Below are 19095 nucleotides of genomic sequence, written 5' to 3' on the forward strand. Positions count from 1 at the left end.
TTTGAGTCACCTATCTGAAAGTCACGCCCCTCATCTACAAATTGACAATACTTACACATGTTACACTTGAACATGCCAGGTTGCCTTGTACATACTTGCCTATTACTTTCCAATAGTTGTTTTAAATTGTTCCCTCGTTTGTAGGTTACCAAAGGTTTATCTGGTAATACCATTCGGTATTTACTGTCACTTAACAGGAGGTCCCAATTTTTCAAAAGGATTCTATATAGGACTTGAGAGTCCATGTTAAAAGTACTGCAGAATCTCCAAGTGAAACTGTTTCCACCTACCACCCTACTGTCCTGTGTTATAGGGTCAGTTTCTATACTGATGTCCCTGTTCAATATTGGGACATAGACTTTTAGAGTCCTTTTAAGTTTCACCTCGTCTACGACCTCTTGTAGAAAACTGTGTGGGTACCCTCTCTTTAGAAAAAATTCGGTCAACAGATTGCATTCCTCAATAAATTCTGCTTCTTTACTTACCATCCTAGCCACCCTAACCAATTGGCCCTTGACCACTGATTTCTTCTGATGTCTAGGATGGCAGCTAGAATAGTGTAGGAAGGAGTTAGAGTAGGTATCCTTCCGGTGGATTTTAGATACCCATTTGTTATTGTCGTAGTCCTTCCTCAAATCCACATCTAGATAATCAATTCTATGTTTGTTATATTTATATGTGAAAGAAATGAAGTCAGTAGAGTTTTTGAACTCCTCTAACATTTTTTCAATTTCCTCATTGGTTCCATCATATAGTAAAAATATGTCATCTAGGAAACTGGTATAGTAAATTAGTTTGGCATTTGGAACACCCTCTGGGAATACAAATGATCTTTCCCAAAATGCCATCACCAGATTAGCAATGCTTGCCCCACATGGGGAACGCATTGCTACACCAATTACCTGGTGATATATGGCGTCGTGGAACATCAGATAGTCATAGGAAAGAACAGTATCAATTAGTTCACCCATCAGTTGGACTTCATCAGGTGGTGCCCCCAATAACTGTAACATGTCAGTTACCCATTCAATAGCTATATTATGGGGTATTGAGGAATATAGGTCTTTTACATCAATGGTAACTAGTTGACAGTCTGGAAGGAATCCTACTTTGTTAATAGATTCTAAAAAAAGACCATGAGTCCTTTGTTATCTGTTTCTCTCCTTTCACATATTTTTGGAGAGTTCTATCCAGTACTTTGGCACAAGTGTAAGTTATACTGTTTCTCCCATCCACTAGTGGTCTCATTGGTGGGTTATTGATGTTCTTGTGGATTTTAGGGATACCAAATAATACTGGAGTTCTAGGTGCCAGTTGTTGCATATAAGTATATGTGTCCCTATTTATCCTAGCTTCAATGTATAACTCTTCAATGAACGACTTTACCCTGGAGTGGGCTCTGTTCATTTCATTAAGAGAGGCTCTTGAATAAGTGTCACTACTGAGAATGTTCTCCATCCTATTGTTGTAGTCACTACATGTCATTATAGTGATACCACCCCCCTTATCAGGTTTCATCAAACGTAGGGGTGCTTCTCTAAGTAGTGCCAATTCAAATCTCTCCTCCCTTTTGATATTGTGTGCCATGTGCCTCTCATTGATTTTATATTTTTTAAGATTCCTGAAGTCAAGTTCTGTAACTTTCTCAAATACAGCTAGTGTGGGGTTCAAAGGGGGATTAAACACACTTGAAACGTAAAAGTCTGACCCAACATTCATCTCGTTACCCATCAAGTATAACAAATTTAGCTTTCTGATGAATAGTTTTAAGTCAATTAAAGTTTGTGCCAGGTCGAAATGAAATGACGGAACAAAGGTGTAACCTTTTGCCAACAGTTCTACTGTGTCAATACCTATGTTGTAATCTGTGTAATTGTACACTTTAAAGTCCCCATCTTTGTTGGACAGTATTGTACAGTTCAAGTGTCCATCAGAAGTTTGGGCTCTATTTTCATCCTCATATACCTCGTTTACCACCTCTTCCTCCTGCTTCCCTTCCTCCTGTTGTTCTGTTTGACTTTGTTGGGAGCTTCTGGTTGAAAATTTTTTGAGTGGTATATAACATCGGATGACCCTGGCTGGTGGCCCCCAATCGTTTCGTTATCTTTACTGTGGAAATTGCTTCTTGTACTCCTTCTAGTGTTGTTGTTGTTAGGTCCTCCATTTTGACTTGCCCCTTCCTCCTCCCATACCAGTCCCCCTCCATTCTCAAGTTCCCCCTCTGTGGCTTCAATGGTCAACCCATTGGAATTCATTGGATTAAACTGGACTGGGGTAGTCATGGAGGAAACTGGTAATTTGGGGTAAGCTTTCCCCTCTTTATAGTCCTTTAAGTCCCTGTTGATTTTCTTACTTTTAGTTAGATTTAATCTGACTAAATGTTTGTCAATACTGAGGAAGCACCTTTCGTACTCGAATTGATACCTCTCGTAGTCACAGTCATTTTTAATGAGGAGGTCAAGTTCATCCAATTCAGTTAGTAGTGCGTTAATTAAAATTTGATACTGGTCACAGAAAAGCCCCAACAGTTCCAGGCCGTGTTTGTCAAAGAGTGCTATCAATGCTGTGTGGAAGGAAGATCCTTCTACAAGGCCTGCTGGAAATTGCCAGTGCCTTAAACCTTTCGGTACAATTTTTAGCCTGATGCACTCTCGGAAGTAAGCAACCTCAAGTTGCAACTTCCGTACTCTAAATAATTTACTGTCAAACAAGTTCAGCCTAGTAGTGAAGTCAAGGCTTACCTCCAACTCGTTTGTGGTATTGTTGTCTTGTGCGCTGTTGTTGAATTTAAATTCCCTGTGGATCCAAGTGTTTAGCGCTGGTATTGTCGGTGCTCGCCTCACATTCTGTACGGCTCTGGTTTGTTGAAGCCCATTAGTCAGTGCATCCTCCTCTCTGGAACTCATAAGTCCATTTACGGAACTCCAATTAGTTCCATTACTTCTTACTTGCGCAGCAGTCATTACATTAGATCCACTAGCCAGCTCATTCTGGCTGTTCACCACTCCTCCTTCCATAGCGTTGTTCATTCTGGGCAACTCACGTTGAGCCCCAGATACCGCTTCAACTTGTTGGGACAGCCGGTCAACTTTTTGAGTTAACAGCTCAATTAGAGCTGTAAGATTCCCCTCACCTTCCTGGGAATCAGCGCTCTGTGACACAGGACTCCCTGCTTCCATGTTACAAAAACAAACGAAGAAACCAAAGGAAACAAGCTGTGAAAAAACACCTCAGCAGGGATCCTTGCGAGAACACTGTTTAATCTTTAAGTGCGATAGTTCCAGTACACTTTTCGTTGAGACCAAACCCAACTTCCTCAGAAGATAAAACATAAAACAAAGAACCATGGGCTGTGTGAAAGTTATATATCAGTTGTAAACCACACCCACCAAGGTTCCTTAATTAGTTAATTGAACAAATACATTGCTCCATTTTAAGCAAACATTGCTAAGACAATTATTATCAAAACCATAATGATTAAAACTGTAACCAAAGAAGCAGCCCTTAGAAAAGTCCATGAGTGATTGTAGCTGTCTGCTAGTACAGATCACAGATGCCTGAAGGTGTGTGTATCTGTGATGTATAAGGATACTCCCCCTAGTTGTGTTATCTGTTCCAAGTCTTGTTGTCAGACAGCATGGTATGAAACATAACCTGGTAGTGCTGGTGTGCATAAGCGAGCCTAAACCAGGCATCTGTCCGTGCACAGATATTGCTCTCCTCCATACTGGGGAGAGTCCTGAGTGGCTACAATATGAGGTTAACACAACTGTTGTTGAGCAGCATTACCCTTAGTTTCATTTAACCTGTAACGTCTATGGAGGTGGGTTTGTCTTCTGAGCCCTGCTTAAAAAAGGCACTATGGTGGTAGCAAGAGCCTTAACCAGCATACCAAAGTCCAAGGGTGACAGGTGCAAGCTGTCCATAGTGAAGCTACGTGGCATGTTGAGCATGTCACCATACGCTGACAAACACTGTATCCCCTATGAATGAAACAGATTTGTTAGCCAACTGTTAAATGTGATATGTGTGTCTGTATACTGTGACATCATAATTGGTGGGTGTAAGATGCTAGACAAGGTCAGGGTCATACTAGCCTGGGCTACATGATCAGCATGTACCTCCATGTATCATGTCATGTGGTCCAGAGAGTAACGTCTGAGGTTACACACACCAGCATGGACAATGATGGTACCAGTCTTGTACTTGCTTTGGAGTGACCTGACTGCCTGTGTTATGTGGCAGATCCTGGCACCCAACAGACAGCCCAAAGTGACTATTCCCTTGCCAAGGCTGGTGAGTGGTACATCAGTGTGTCTGAACATAAGTGTCGCCTATTACAAGTGTATTAGGTGTGTTGTGTAGCCCGAAGGGCAGTGACTGTGTGGCACACTGACATTGTGAACTTTGTGATATGTGGGTATTGTAGTGGGGTAGCAGGTGTGTGTATGTCTGCTTTGGAGGTCTCTGCTGCTTAGGTAGAGTACATTTACAGCATCCGAGTATGTCAATGTGTGCTAATGTGGCTTAAGTGCTGTTGCTAGAGGATATGTGAGACTGATATGTGGTGTGTGTGGATACCTTCACCACCTGATAGACTGTGCCAGTCATAGGTCGAGAGAGTTCAGCTCCCTGTATGTCAATATAGGTGCATCTCACACATATATCTGAGTTTGTCAGGAGGAGGAGAGGGTTGTCTGCGTACATAAGGCAGATGTGACATTGTGTCAATATCACAATATCCACCAGCTGGACTGAAGAGTACACACAAAACTGACCCCTGGACATACCAGGATATTATCATGACATACTCTGTAGCCTATGTAAAAGAGTATAACAGGGATTAGTGCTCATGTTCATTAGTATTTTGTAAAGAGGAGCTGAGAAGGACTCCAGACTGAATCATGACACCTCCTTCAGCTATGTCATAAATATCAATGTACACCCATATATGTCCTGAGTCAGGGCCAACTTACCTGAGTGTCAATGCTGACATCATGACAGACAGGCCCATATGTACATACCCATCCCCCACTGACAATAATCCACATCATCATACCAGGAGATATCACATGTAGAATGGATGAGCAGCTACCCCCACTGCCAAAAGCATGGCAGCAGGTGGAATACATTGATTCCCAATCTGTGTCATACACAAACTACAGAACAATCAGATCATGCACCTGAACAGTCAGCGAAGCCGCAGCCCCTACACAGGATGTGGAACCATTGAATGTGTCACAGCTACATATGGCACTCCCCACAAGTGTTGCTGCACAACACACCATGGGAAGTCAAGTCCAGTACACCTATGAGGTCTGATCTGCAAGGTCATGGAGTCCATCATGGTTGCAGTCATAAACAGAGCTATTGGAAGCTGACACACACACAACCCTACCAACTGTGGTATGTTCATGTGCAGATCATGGTTCCCAAACATGCTAGACTGTTTTCAAGGCAGCCACCCAGGACATACTTCAATGAACATATCTACATATGTGTCACATAGTCTTTGAATAGCCCTTTATCAACATCCTAGACACATGTAGTATCCACAAAACCAAGTAGCTGTGCATAAATATGTGTTGACATATGACAGAATGTCAATGTGTCCACAGATAGATCACACAAGGTAAGGATTCTGAGGTCATGTTCAAGCTGTTGACACCTGCTGACCCACATGGACCATACCTGGAATGGCATAAAACAAAGTGTACACACATCACCATGTCCAGTCTGATGATGTCACCATCCTACAAATACTGCAGGAGAAGAGAAACCAGCCCATAAACCAAATAGCGCGCCATGTTAGTGCGTCTCTCTCTAGTATCATAACATAGTTAGGTAGGGGTTTGAATCTTGCAAACAGTGTGTGTATATATGTGTGCAATTGTCTTTGAAAGGAGTGCCCTTTTTGGAGACTGTGAAAACACACTAAAGGAGGTACATTCCTCTTCGGAAAGTCTGATGATTTCACCATCCTACAAATACTGCAGGAGAAGAGAAACTTGCTAATAAAGCAAATAGCGTGCCATGTTAGTGCATCTCTCTCTCAAGTATCATAACTTAGGTAGGGATTTGAATCCTGCAAACAGTGAGTGTGTGTGTGTATGTATGTGTGCAATTGTCTTTGAAAGGAGTACCCTTTTTGGAGACTGTGAAAACACACTAAAGGAGGTACATTCCTCTTTGGAAAGTCTGATGATGTCACCATCCTACAAATACTGCAGGAGAAGAGAAACCAGCCAGTAAAGTAAATAGCGTGCTGTCTTAATGCGTCACTTTCTAGTATCATAATATAGTTAGGTAGGGGTTTGAATCCTGCAAAGAGTAAGTGTGTGTGTGTCTATGTATGTATGCAATTGCCTTTGAAAGGCATGCCCTTTTTGGAGACTGTGAAAACACACTAAAGGAGGTACATTCCTCTTTGGAAAGTCTGATGATGTCACCATCCTACAAATACAGCAGGAGAAGGGAAACCAGCCAGTAAAGCAAATAGCGTGCCCTATTAATGTATCTCTCTCTAGTATCATAACATAGTTAGGTAGGGGTTTGAATCCTGCAAATGCTGACTGTGTGTGTGTGTCACTGTTAGTCAACGCAATTTGGGTTTTGCTTTTACTATGGTATGACATAGTATGATGACAACAGTAAGTGCATTGCAGACATCAGGTATCTGTGTGGCAAATATATATGTGTACATGTCCCCTCAATCAGTACATAGGTGTGAAGCCTGCATACTACATGAATACATTTGTTTCCATTGACAGGTTGTGTCGCTGCTTCTCAGATCGTAGGTCACATATGTATGTATGTGACACGGCCATCCACTGTCATGTTCTGTGGCCAAGGTCATCTGTGGCACACACACACCCATGACAGCTACTTAAGAGTAGTGTGAGTGAGGGTAGATTCATGGGGTATTTGTCAGACATGGTCATACACAACAAAGTCTGCCAAGAATGGACACTCCTTATAGGTGTACAACTGCCTTGTGGATATGGATTCAGGCCTCTAATGTCTTATGTGATACACCTTGGGACTCCACAATACCTATGGATATGTGGATACCAAGGGACACATGACATAACATGGGTCTGTATGTACACAATGGTACCCGACATACATGTTGAGGGCTGCCACCTGTGTGGTACTGACGGGATAGTATGTTTAGTACATGAGGATGACTATGTCATAGTCGGCTTACTGCTATACAGTATGTATCACACAACAGGTATCTGTCTGTATGATACCCTTGTGTAGGATATGCGTCCCATCCAGGGAATGCATTGTAGGCCAATCCATGCATTCCCAGATTTGGATGAACACATCCCTAGTGTGTCTGCATGTACCTAAGGGGGCGACACACAGGTGTGGTCATAGTAATGGGTGGCGGTCATCACCACTGGTTAGTGTTATAATGTAGCACCGAAGGATACAATTGATACTAGGTTCCCTACTACTGTGTGTCATTTGTCAGGACATCATCCAATGATTACTTATAGTCATGCTGTTGATGTTGTGTATGCTACCAGACTGCAAATCATTGACTGATATTAATGGTATCACCCGCAGCATAGTGTCAACCCATGTCATACACACGTCTACCCATGTTAGTACATAACTGTAGTAGAATGCATACTGGCCATTGAAAGATGCAATGAGATGTTAATAATGTGTATGACAGGGTATGCCACATGTCCCATGTGTCCACTATGCACGTACATCCAGACAGTGTGCACCCACCATGTTCACAGATGTCCAATTGCTAATCTGTACTGCACACATCACACACGTACTGTCCACTCACTAACACATGCTGGCAACACATCACACATCAGCCAAGTGGCACATGGGGGGGTAATACATACTCAGACCTAACAGTGGTGTAAACAATGCTACATTGACAATCAGAGCTTTGATGCATAATGTCTGCTCAGATATACCTACAAGGATGTAGTTACACTTCCTTGTTGACAACTTGCTATTATTGCTACACTGCTATAGTGTCACCCTGTGCATCAGCACCATGTTAGCCTGTCCCTCCGTCAATAATGCAGATGACAGGAGGCAGCACAGGTATCATCATATGCATAGGGTGCTTTGTTGTTTGCCAGAGCCTGACATTGACCCATCCAATCGACATGTCTGTGTGTGTGTGTGTGTGTGTGTGTGTGTGTGTGTGTGTGTGTGTGTGTGAGGGACAACAGTACAACATGGGCCAATGATGTAATGTGTGTGTGTATGTGTGAGCCCTAGTTCTTTGCTTAATGTGTGTGTGTCTGCATGCACACAGCTCCACCATGTGGCTGCCATATATGGTGGTTTGTGGGACAGCCACAGACTGTACTTGCTTGACTGCACAGATCACTGTCTCTGGCCATGGACACAGTACCTGTGCCTGGCAGGGGTGCTATGGACAGTATCGGGTACCAACCCTGACTGCAGAGGTATGACGACTGGACCCATGTCCCTGCTGGGACTGGCAAGAGCCACGTGCACATGGTCTACTGGGATGGACAATGGACAGGCCAGCCCCAGCATTGCTGGGACTGGTGCTGCCATTACAGCAGTGGCTGTGAACTGTGGGCCGTCCACGACCACTGGCAGCTGTTGCTGTTGCTGGCATGCGTCCGCGTCGACATCGCAACTGTCCTGCATGGTCCTGGCTCGAGGAAGACATGTTGTGAAGGTCATCTATTGTCTCCCCCCAACGTCTATCAATGACCTCGGTGTATGTCTGGATGGCACCGGCAAGGTCACGGATGCTGTCATTGATAGCAGTGTAATGTGCCCTCTGCGCCCTAAGTCCCTGTCTGGTGTACCGTTCCATACATGCCTGAGCCTGCATTACAGCCCAGAACATAGTGGTCATCATAAGACCTGTGAGGGCATGCCTGCCAGGGGCAATACATCCAGTGGTGCTCCCCCGAGAACCCCTGGACCTCTGCCTATGTGGTACCATTCTGGGTCTATGGCTATGGCTGCTGTGAGGGGATGCAAGTGCCATGGGTACCACACTCTCCTGGTCAATGCCAACTGTATGCTGTCCCTCCCCTATGGCCATTGGAGGTGAGGGATGTAATGGCAGTATGAGTGTGTGCATAGATGGCGTTGAACGCTGTGTACTGTCGATTGGCAGACCAACGAAAGACCCTGTCAAATCTCCCTGTGCCAAAATACATGTGTCATCATCACCACTATCTGTGGCAGTGGCTTCAGGTCACCTGCTGCTTTCGCCAACCCCTACCACAGCACCTGTGAGAGGAAGACAGGAAACACACGTTATGGTCTGCACATGCACACATGAACACGTGCACACATGCACACAGGAACACAGGAACACATGCACACTCCTCACTACAGCAGATACACACACACAACAGAAATCCAAATCATACTCAATACTGGTTGAAGGTGGGTGACAGTATCACAAGGCAAACAGTCACGTCACACGTGTCAGCATGCAGAATAAGTGTTGATCAAGTCCATGCAGTGTGAGTGTAGACAGCCATAGTTAATGACAGTGTACATGGCTGTGGTGCATGTGTGTACATGTTCAGTGATTGCCTACACCCTGGAACACAATGTGTACAAGGACACGACATTTCTGTGCAAGTATTATAAGCTCTGCAATGTGCTGTGCACCATCACACACATGTATACATACCATGGCTGCATGTATCTGTGTGTCACATGGATTTCCATGTCTGATTGCAGTGTCTGTGTCTGTAGCAGATAATTGTGGACACAGGTGTAGCACATGCATGCTATGTACACACACGGGATGAGTGGTGCATGTATATGTGATGGGATACCAATCCTGGACATGGCCATTGTAACATTATGGGGTGTAGTACCATTAGCCATCATCATCATCATGCATCATGTAGTCACTCAAAGCCACTAAAGTGTGCTAGATCACCGCCTAGCATGCTGTACCTGAAACCGCAGTGTCGTGGCTAAGTTCACAATTACACAGCCATGTTGCACAAGGGTGTGTGAGGTGCCCAATAGGGAGCATTGCCTAACTTGACTGTGTTATGTGTTGAGGAGTGTTGCACAGCCCCATGCTAGGCCCCTACCCCTCAGGTATATTATGTGTGGTGTGTGGTTGACATGTGGGATACTGAAGTGTGACCTGGCAGCGGGTGTCTGGTTACATTATGTGTAGCATGTTGAGGTGTACTGCGTATAACAAACGTGTTATATTGTGTACATGTGTGTCAACTATGCCTATCCAATGTGCAGTACAGTGTTGCCACATTTGTGTCTGATGCTCTGTGCATTGCATGTGATTGAGGCAGCTACTGACTTTACTGAGATGTTTCACATTTCACAGCAAACATGCACAGCATGCATTATGCATAGGTGTGTTATGTGTACATGGCCTACACCTGACCTATGACATGCACAGTTCAATACCAAGTTTAAAGTGTTAACACACTCACCATCCTGTATCGTCTGCCCTGCTGTCACACCAGAGGGACCTGCAAGAATATGACACAGTTTGTCAGTGGCCACAACTGTGGCATTGCTACTGTGAGTGTGCTAAACTACAGTAGAACAACAGGCATAGGTGTACAGATACTATTCAAATTATCAGTATTGCACACAATAGGCAGCACAACTGCTAAACACAGTACACATCTCACATATGCATAATCTAACAATACAGGTAACAGTAGTCTACAGCTAGGGCATGTTACCTGCACGCTCCATGTCACCATGCTGAGTGGCTCCAGACTCCATGATGATACATGTGTGATGTTGTTGTTGCTGTAGGCCAGGAGCCACCACACTTAGCAGCTGTTCCTCCACTCTAATGAGGGGGGGATGTATGGCCACCCCACCACCTGTGGCAAGCTGTTTTCTGTGGATATCAGACGCATGCCGCCGGACATGTCTAATTAAATCACTGCAGTGATGACATACCTGCTCATATGTCTGGTTATGCATGCCTATGTCATTTACCCGATGGGCAAGTTCTTGCCACAGTGCAGTATGCTCCAGCTGGTGCTGGCTGGCCCTGGAAAACAGCAGGGTATAGTGCTGAACCAGGCTGTGGTGGATTTCCTGTTCCTATGCGGCTGTGTAGGAGGGATTCCTGTGATGAGACATAAGCCTGGAAGACAAGTAAACGATATGTGTGAGCAAGTCATGTGGCACACTTAACATTATATAGTAAAAATATCTGTTAACTGCCATATATAGCATCTGTTCATCTGTCAGAGGATACACACATTCAATACCACATATCAGTGCTCAGCCCACAACTGGCTGACAGTGCCTGCCACACACCATATAACACACCAGTATACACCAGTACTCGGCACACTGTTTGGGATCCAATGCACAGCCTTGCCAGGGGGGTGCATATCAAGCTAATGCAAGCAGAAATATGTCATCCATTGCAATGAATGTGAAGTACAGTTACAGTATAACCAGTAACCCACCCTAGTCATTGATGCCATACCCCTACCTAACATATGTGCACAGTTGTTAATATAGCTCGCATACTGCTGTAACAGAGTATACATGTTGCTAGGTACACACGCAAACCCTGCATTGCACATGTGATTGCGGACATGGTACAGACATCATTACATACACATCAAACATTCATACAACACTCAAATATATGCTGACACAGATGAGCATTTCCTGTGTACCTTACAGTACTGTGTGCCCCTACTTACAGATACCTATGCCTGAGGTATGTAATCTGTGCAGACTACAGGAAACACACAAGACAGTGTTACCAGGGAATGTGAATATACACCATACTGTGCTGTTTAGGCCTATAGCTTCAGGTGGTACAACGGTTCAAATGTCGTCTGGATTCACCAGCAGTACGACTTACTCAGCATACATGTATTGCTTCAGCCTATGATGGGACACCACAGTCGTACACAAGGAACTATGTCACAACATATACCATCCTACTATGTCTGCATCCCAATAACTGACACATCTTACTCTGGCCTCACACCTAGGACACAAACGACCATGACAGAAACAACCTCACACTAAGCTATCACACCGTTACAGACCTTGCACACATTCACTGTCACACTCATTCCACCTCACATAGCAGATATATATATATATATATATATATATATATATATATATATATATATATATCCATATATATCCATATATATCTGTATATATCTATATATCTCTATATATATCTATATATGTATATATGTATATATCTATATATATCTATATATGTATATATCTACATATCTATATATCTATATATATGTATATATGTATATATCTATATCTATATATATATGTATAGATATAGATATATATATACATATATATAGATATATATATATATTTGTGTGTGTACACACACACACACACACACACACATATATATATATATATATATATATATATATGTATATATACATATATATATATATATCTATCTATATGTATATATATATATATATATATATATATATATATATATATATATATATATATATATATGTGTATACACATACTTGTAAAAATCCACTGCTGTACATATACATGCAGATATATGCACATATACTGCCTACCTTTCATGGTGGGAATATCAATTATGGAACAGTTGTGAGACATACAATTATGTAATAATATTGCACAGTGTTGTGCAGAATGCATTTTGCTGTCCTCAGGCCGTATAGGCGTAGCAGACCTCACTGGCTGTAACTCAGTCCCACAGCATTTAACCACCACATGACATATACCTGCACTGCTTGCTGTTTTCAATGCCACACACTACAACCTACATAGATATGTGCACATAGCAACCTTCAAATACATATATATGTCCAATCTTCACTAACAGTTGTAGTATGTCCCTTGCCCTATGCACATCTGCATATACATATAGATACGGACTGCTACCACATAAGGAGTGTTCACAGTATGTAGAGTACCCTTCAGACACATCATTCGGATGCAAGCAAATACATCAGTGTTACATACCTTACCTTTGTATTTCTCACCTCAGTCTGTTGCACCTGTTGATATTTTCTTTTTTTTTTTTTTTTAGGTTGGTGTCTTCAACTGCCTCTGTTTTTTGTTGTTTTTTTTTGTTGTTTTGGTTGGTTGGTGTCTCCAACTGCCTCTGTTTGTTGTTTTTCTTTTGTTTTGGTTGGTGTCTCCAACCGCCTGTTTGGTTTTTTTTTGGGGGGTTGGTGTCTCCAACTGCCTCTGTTTGTTGTTATTTATTGGGTTGGTGTCTCCAACTGCCTCTGTTTGTTTGTTTGTTTGTCTGTCTGTCTGTCTCTCTCACCCGCTCTCTCTCTCTCTCCAGTTGCTGCAATGATATTATTGCATGTGTGGACAGCAAGTACAGGCTACATTTGTAGGTATCTGCACATGTGCATGTGATGGCCTCTGCACCAATTGGTTACCACCATTTAGTAATTGCATACAGCCTGCTGTGTGGTAATTGCAGTTCTCACTGTGATTTCAGGACACTGCTATAAAATGATAGGTTAGGTAGGCATAGGCCTTTCAGTTTTGCAAGGTGGGGACCATGCTTGTTTGCTGTGGACACTGTTTTGTCAGTCAGAAGGTTGGTATATGTCTCATATCTGAAGCTGGGTTGTCGCCAGTGAAATGCATGTTTTACTGAAACCTGACTGTTGCTTCTTCCAGTACACTCTTCTCAGTGTGTAAGTTTACTCACACCTCCTAATGCTAACACTGGATACATGGGAGTATGTACTTTCATTTGGAATTAGAGAATTAACTGGCATACAACAGTAGTTATTGCAATGTATTCCTATGGCTTTCCTATTTTCCCTTTACATTCACTCCTTGTAATGCATGTTATATTTCTTGATTGCAATGTATTCCTATGGCTTTCCTATTTTCCCTTTACATTCACTCCTTGTAATGCATGTTATATTTCTTTCAGCACCAAGTTATTGTATATCTGCTGTGGCTTAGTGGTACATCATGCAGACTGGTGAATCCAAGGTGTGGGGTTTGAGACTGACAAGGGTATTTTATTTTGCTGCTGAGCAATACATGGGCCTTGTCATACAGAGTGACTAAGGCACTTTTAAGCAGTTGTAAGCGGGTTTGCACGGGTTTGCACGACGCTTAGCGATGCTTAGCTACACTTAGCTGAGCTTTTTGTATTTTAGCAATACTAAGCTAAGCTTAGCTTAGCTCATTTTATGTTAGCAATAGTAAGCTAAGCTTGGTGTAGCTTATCATAAGTTCATAGGTTCATAGGTTCGTATTAGGCTATCTGCCCTAGGGCATTTATAAGCCTAGCCAGAGTGTATGTGGCTTACACCACCCCTTAGGATGAGAATACTACGCCCTTTTAGGGTACTATGCCTCTGTCTAGTAGTGACAAAGAGATGACCCCCGGGGTAAACCTACGATCTCCCATCCACTCGTCGAGATTTCTCTTGAATAGAGTCAGTGAGGGGCTCTGCCTAACATGGATTGGGATTCTGTTCCAGAGTGTAGGGAGCCTCTGGGTTATGAATCTGTCCCTCCAGCACGTTCTATTTATTTCTGTGTTGAGGTTTAAGTCACTTGTTCTCATGGCTCTGGTGGATTTGGATTTTCTGAGGTGGAGCATGTCCATTAATTCAGGATTGGACATGGCCTTGTACGTCAGGCACAGATCACCTCTGAGTAGGTGGTATGCGACTGAATAGAGCTGGAGTTTTTTCAGTCTAGCAGCATATGACATATGTTTAAGACCCTTTATCCTCTTGGTGAGGAACTGTTGGGGTCTTTCCAACTGCTGCAGGTGTCGGGTGAGATACATTCCAAATGGGGCATTGTACTCAATCATTGGCCTGATAAGAGAAGAGTACAGGGGCACAATGACCTCTCTTGATCTAGATGTGAAACCCTTCATGATAAGGTGGGCAATATAGAAGGTCTTCCTAACCACTTTGGCAATGTGAGTGTCAAATGAGAGGTTACTGTCAACCTGGGTCCCTAGGTCCCTGATTACCTCTTCCGTACTTAATGGATTACCGCCTATGTGGTGATTTGTCGGTACCTTGTTTTTCCCAAAGGGTATGACTATACATTTTTTGGCATTTAGCTTAAGGCCATGGCTCTGGCACAAATTATCCGTTTCTATGAGGCCTCTCTGAAGGATGTTTGTGTCCGCTGGAGTATCAGTTATGGCACCCAGTTTGCAATCTCCCCATTTACTTTTCTGTCAAAGACAGTGCTAAGCTAGGCGCACACATGCGCACACTGGTGAAAACCCGCTTACTACTGTTTACAAGTGCTCACTCCCGCTAACCCCCGCGCTCATGTCTTTGACAGAAAAGTAAATGGGGAGATAGGAATGTGGTGATAAAGGGTGCTCAAAGAGGGGAAGACAGTAGGGAAACTAGCTTGGGATGTACACGATGGGTATGGAGAAGGTCCATAGTTGCCCATTTCTTTACCAGCCACAGCTGTGCATATGCAATACATTAGGTGGGATATTTGAAACTTTCCACCCCTGAGAGAGGGGTGAGGACATCTAAGTATGTTGTACTACCAATTATGAATATCAGGCACATGCACTGTTTGTGAACTGCTATACTGTCATTAGTACGTTACTCACATCTGAACAGTTTGTGTTTTGTGCTGACATTAACACAGTCTGCTCAGGACGACTGGACATATTTCTGTACTGTGTATGCCTACCTACACCCTTGGTTGTGCCTGACTACATGGGTATATAGTACCTTTGGGTAGGGATGCAGAACTGCAGTGTGCATTATTTATTATTGTGTGATGTTTATCTTACTGAACATGCAGAGTTGCTGTGTACCTGTAAGTCTATGAAGGCTTGTAGTCTGTCTGAGTAGCTCCCACTTGTGGACATATCCAGATGGTAGACAGAGGTCAGCTTAGTATTCTTTGACTGTGCACCACAGCAGTCTTTTCAGCACCTGAACAATGGCATTGTCACAGGTGGTTGCTAGCAGTTCATGGCTACATCCTTTGCTATTTCTGTGTTGTACTGCTACATAAGGGCGTGCTTGTGGGATTCATTCTACAGCTATTTGCAGAGTGTGTAACAGCAGACAAGCTGATATACCTGTGTGTTTCTGACTCTTCCAGGCCTCAGATACTCTCACGTATATATTTGAACAGCCTCAGGGAAAGGTACATATAACTGGGATACACCTGTCATATAGTTCAGACATTTTGCAGTTCAGACTTTGGGTGATTCAGAGCATTTCTATTACTACACCTTTTCTGATGTGCAAGCGGTGTCTACACTCACTTATTGACATTTGTTATTAAGTGAGATTCAACACCTTTCTGCCTACTGTTAGTACATTCCACAGGGAGTCAGAGGGGCACAGTTAACATTTGTTTACAAATCAGGGTCATCACTGTAGAACAGTCACTGTTGGGAGGTCTGGCCTGTGACCAATGCAAATATGCCAGTGTGTATCCTGCTCTGATACTGTGTGGGGTTTGTAAGCTGCTACTGTAACCTTATTCCCTACTAGCATGGCTGATTCTCTTTTCACAGTCATGTCATGCAATTTAACAACACCTGCTGGTTAAGGCCCACAGAACAAGATTTGTGTTATGCCATTCCTATTTTCTCTTTACATTCACTCATGGTAATGCATGATAAATTGCTTACAGCACTAAGTTATTGTATATCTGCTGTTGTTTAGTGGTACTTCATGCAGACTGGTGAGTCCAAGGTCCTGGGTTCGAGACTGACAAGGATATTTTTATTTTGCTGCTGAGCAATACAAGGCCCTTGTCATACAGAGTGACTAAGGCACTTTTAAGCAGTTTTAAGTGGGTTGGCATGGGTTTGCGTGACGCTTAGCAATGCTTAGCTAAGCACACACAAGCTCACACTCGTGCACCCCCGCTAACTACTGCTTAAAAGTGCTTACTCCCACTAACCCCCGCGTTAATTTCTTTTAAAGAAAAGAAAATGGGGAGATAGGAAAGTGGTAAAAAAGGGGGCACAGAGAGGGACAGACAGTAGGAAAACAAGCTTGGGATGTGCAGGAAGGGTGTAGGGAAGGCCCATAGCTGCCCATTTATTTAACAGCAGTTTTGAGACCTTTCACCACTGAGAGAGGGGTGAGGACAACATAGTTTGTTGCACTGCCAATTAGAATTATCAGTGTACATGTCCTATAGACATGTGTGCAAAATGGGAAGCTATGTATGGGGTGTAATTTTGGGTTCAGATTGCCCTTTTTTTCTTTTTTTCAGGTGAGAGAGGTAAGTGAGGTAGGGGAAATAGGTATATTTGGGGAGGTAGGTTGGGGAGGTAAACAGACAAGACAAACACGATGCATACAGGGGCAGAATTTGACACATGGGGTGGGTGAACACAATTGACAGGGAAGGTTGTTTGGAAATCGCAAGCCCATGAGCCCACAGATGGTAATAGTGGAACTGAGATCCCCACCCATGGGCAGTCAACATTGCACCTTCACAGCCCCGGGGTGGCTGTGCTGGGGGCTGAGTAGGACGGGCAGACTCACCCATGAGATGAGCCACTCTCACCTCAAGCTGGGTTAGGGGATCAGTGACTGAATGCTGGATCTCCCTGCGCACCACAGCCCGGACCCTTCGAAGGGTGACGGGTGGCCCTTCTCCACCCACGCTTGCACGGGGGGACGAGCCCCATCCCCTGCAGCGCTTCCACCTGAAGGTGGCACAGGACCAACAGAGGAGGGGAGTCTGGGCTGGGCACCAGAGCCACTGGTGCCAGGTGCACTCGCCAACTGAGGAGGGACAGGTGGGTCCACTGGGACCGGCCTTCCCATACATTCTGTGATTTGGTGTGTTTCATTACAACATAAACAACAGCATTCCAGATTAGTTGTATCAGCATGCAGTAATATTCCCATTAACCCAACACAACACAGTTCCAACAGTTGAACAGCAACCATAACACATGCATATATTGAACAACAGTGGTTATTCCAACCACATGAAGGTATGATTGGTAGCAACAGTCCACCATGAACGTGGTGTTTGAACAGGGCACATGCATCAACATGAGTGCAAATATTTATGAAACAATAGGACATATATCCCGACAAATATTTAAGATTACACATACCCAGTGAGGTGCGGAATTGCATGGTTTATGCTCAATCAGTAGGGTGTAGAAGAAACCTCCATTAACATCTTATAAACACTTTTACTCTACACTACATTCCTAGTGACTGCAGGTGTATATTCCCTACATGTATTATTACACTTGCCACCATGCATTAGGTTGTGTAGTGGGTTTGGCTAGTTCAATCTATACTTGGCCTATATCTCACATACTAACTGTCCAGGATGCAGATGTTACTGCTACATATTTCATGATTGCATTTATATTTCTTTATTTACATATCTGGATGTTTTCACATGACATTTTCACTTCTAATTGTACAGAACCTGCATTTATTGAAGCACGCTTACATTTCTGGGGAACATATTAGCATGCTACTCATGTCCCAGATTTACTTATACATGCCAGCCAGTAACTGACTGTTGAGGACTGTATATTTACTTCACAACTACTAGCACTTCCATCACTCACTTTAGATGGGACTGCAGAACTCTGGGTTGCCATCACTTTCTAACACATTACTATTTGTATAATGCAAGGGTACGACAACATTTCATACTAAGTGAAACAGACACACTCTGGGTTTTAGACCTTTATTAATGACATTACACACTTTTCCACAGGCTCACTCCTTTATTTGTTTTAATGGTATATATGTCAGACATGTTCACGACATATTATACCCTTATTAATAGGTTAGCACACTCTTTTTTCAGGCTCACTCACATATTATTTTATATGACAGTGCCTGCTGAGATATTATTCCAGACATTTGTTACCTTTCTTAATGGGTTACTACACACTTTTTCTGCCTCTCTAACGTTTTTATCTGACAGTACATGCAGAGGACTTATTCAGTCCATTTTATGGCTGTATTACTGGACTACAACACTTTCTTTCATGCTCTCTCCCATATTTTATATAACAATACATGCAGAATAATCACTAACCTGTCTGGCGGTGCAGCCTTAGCAGCCTATCAGCATAGGCTT

Source organism: Protopterus annectens, chromosome 6.part0 (assembly GCF_019279795.1).
Source record: "Protopterus annectens isolate FY-2018-M chromosome 6.part0, PAN1.0, whole genome shotgun sequence".
NCBI lineage: Eukaryota > Metazoa > Chordata > Ceratodontiformes > Protopteridae > Protopterus > Protopterus annectens.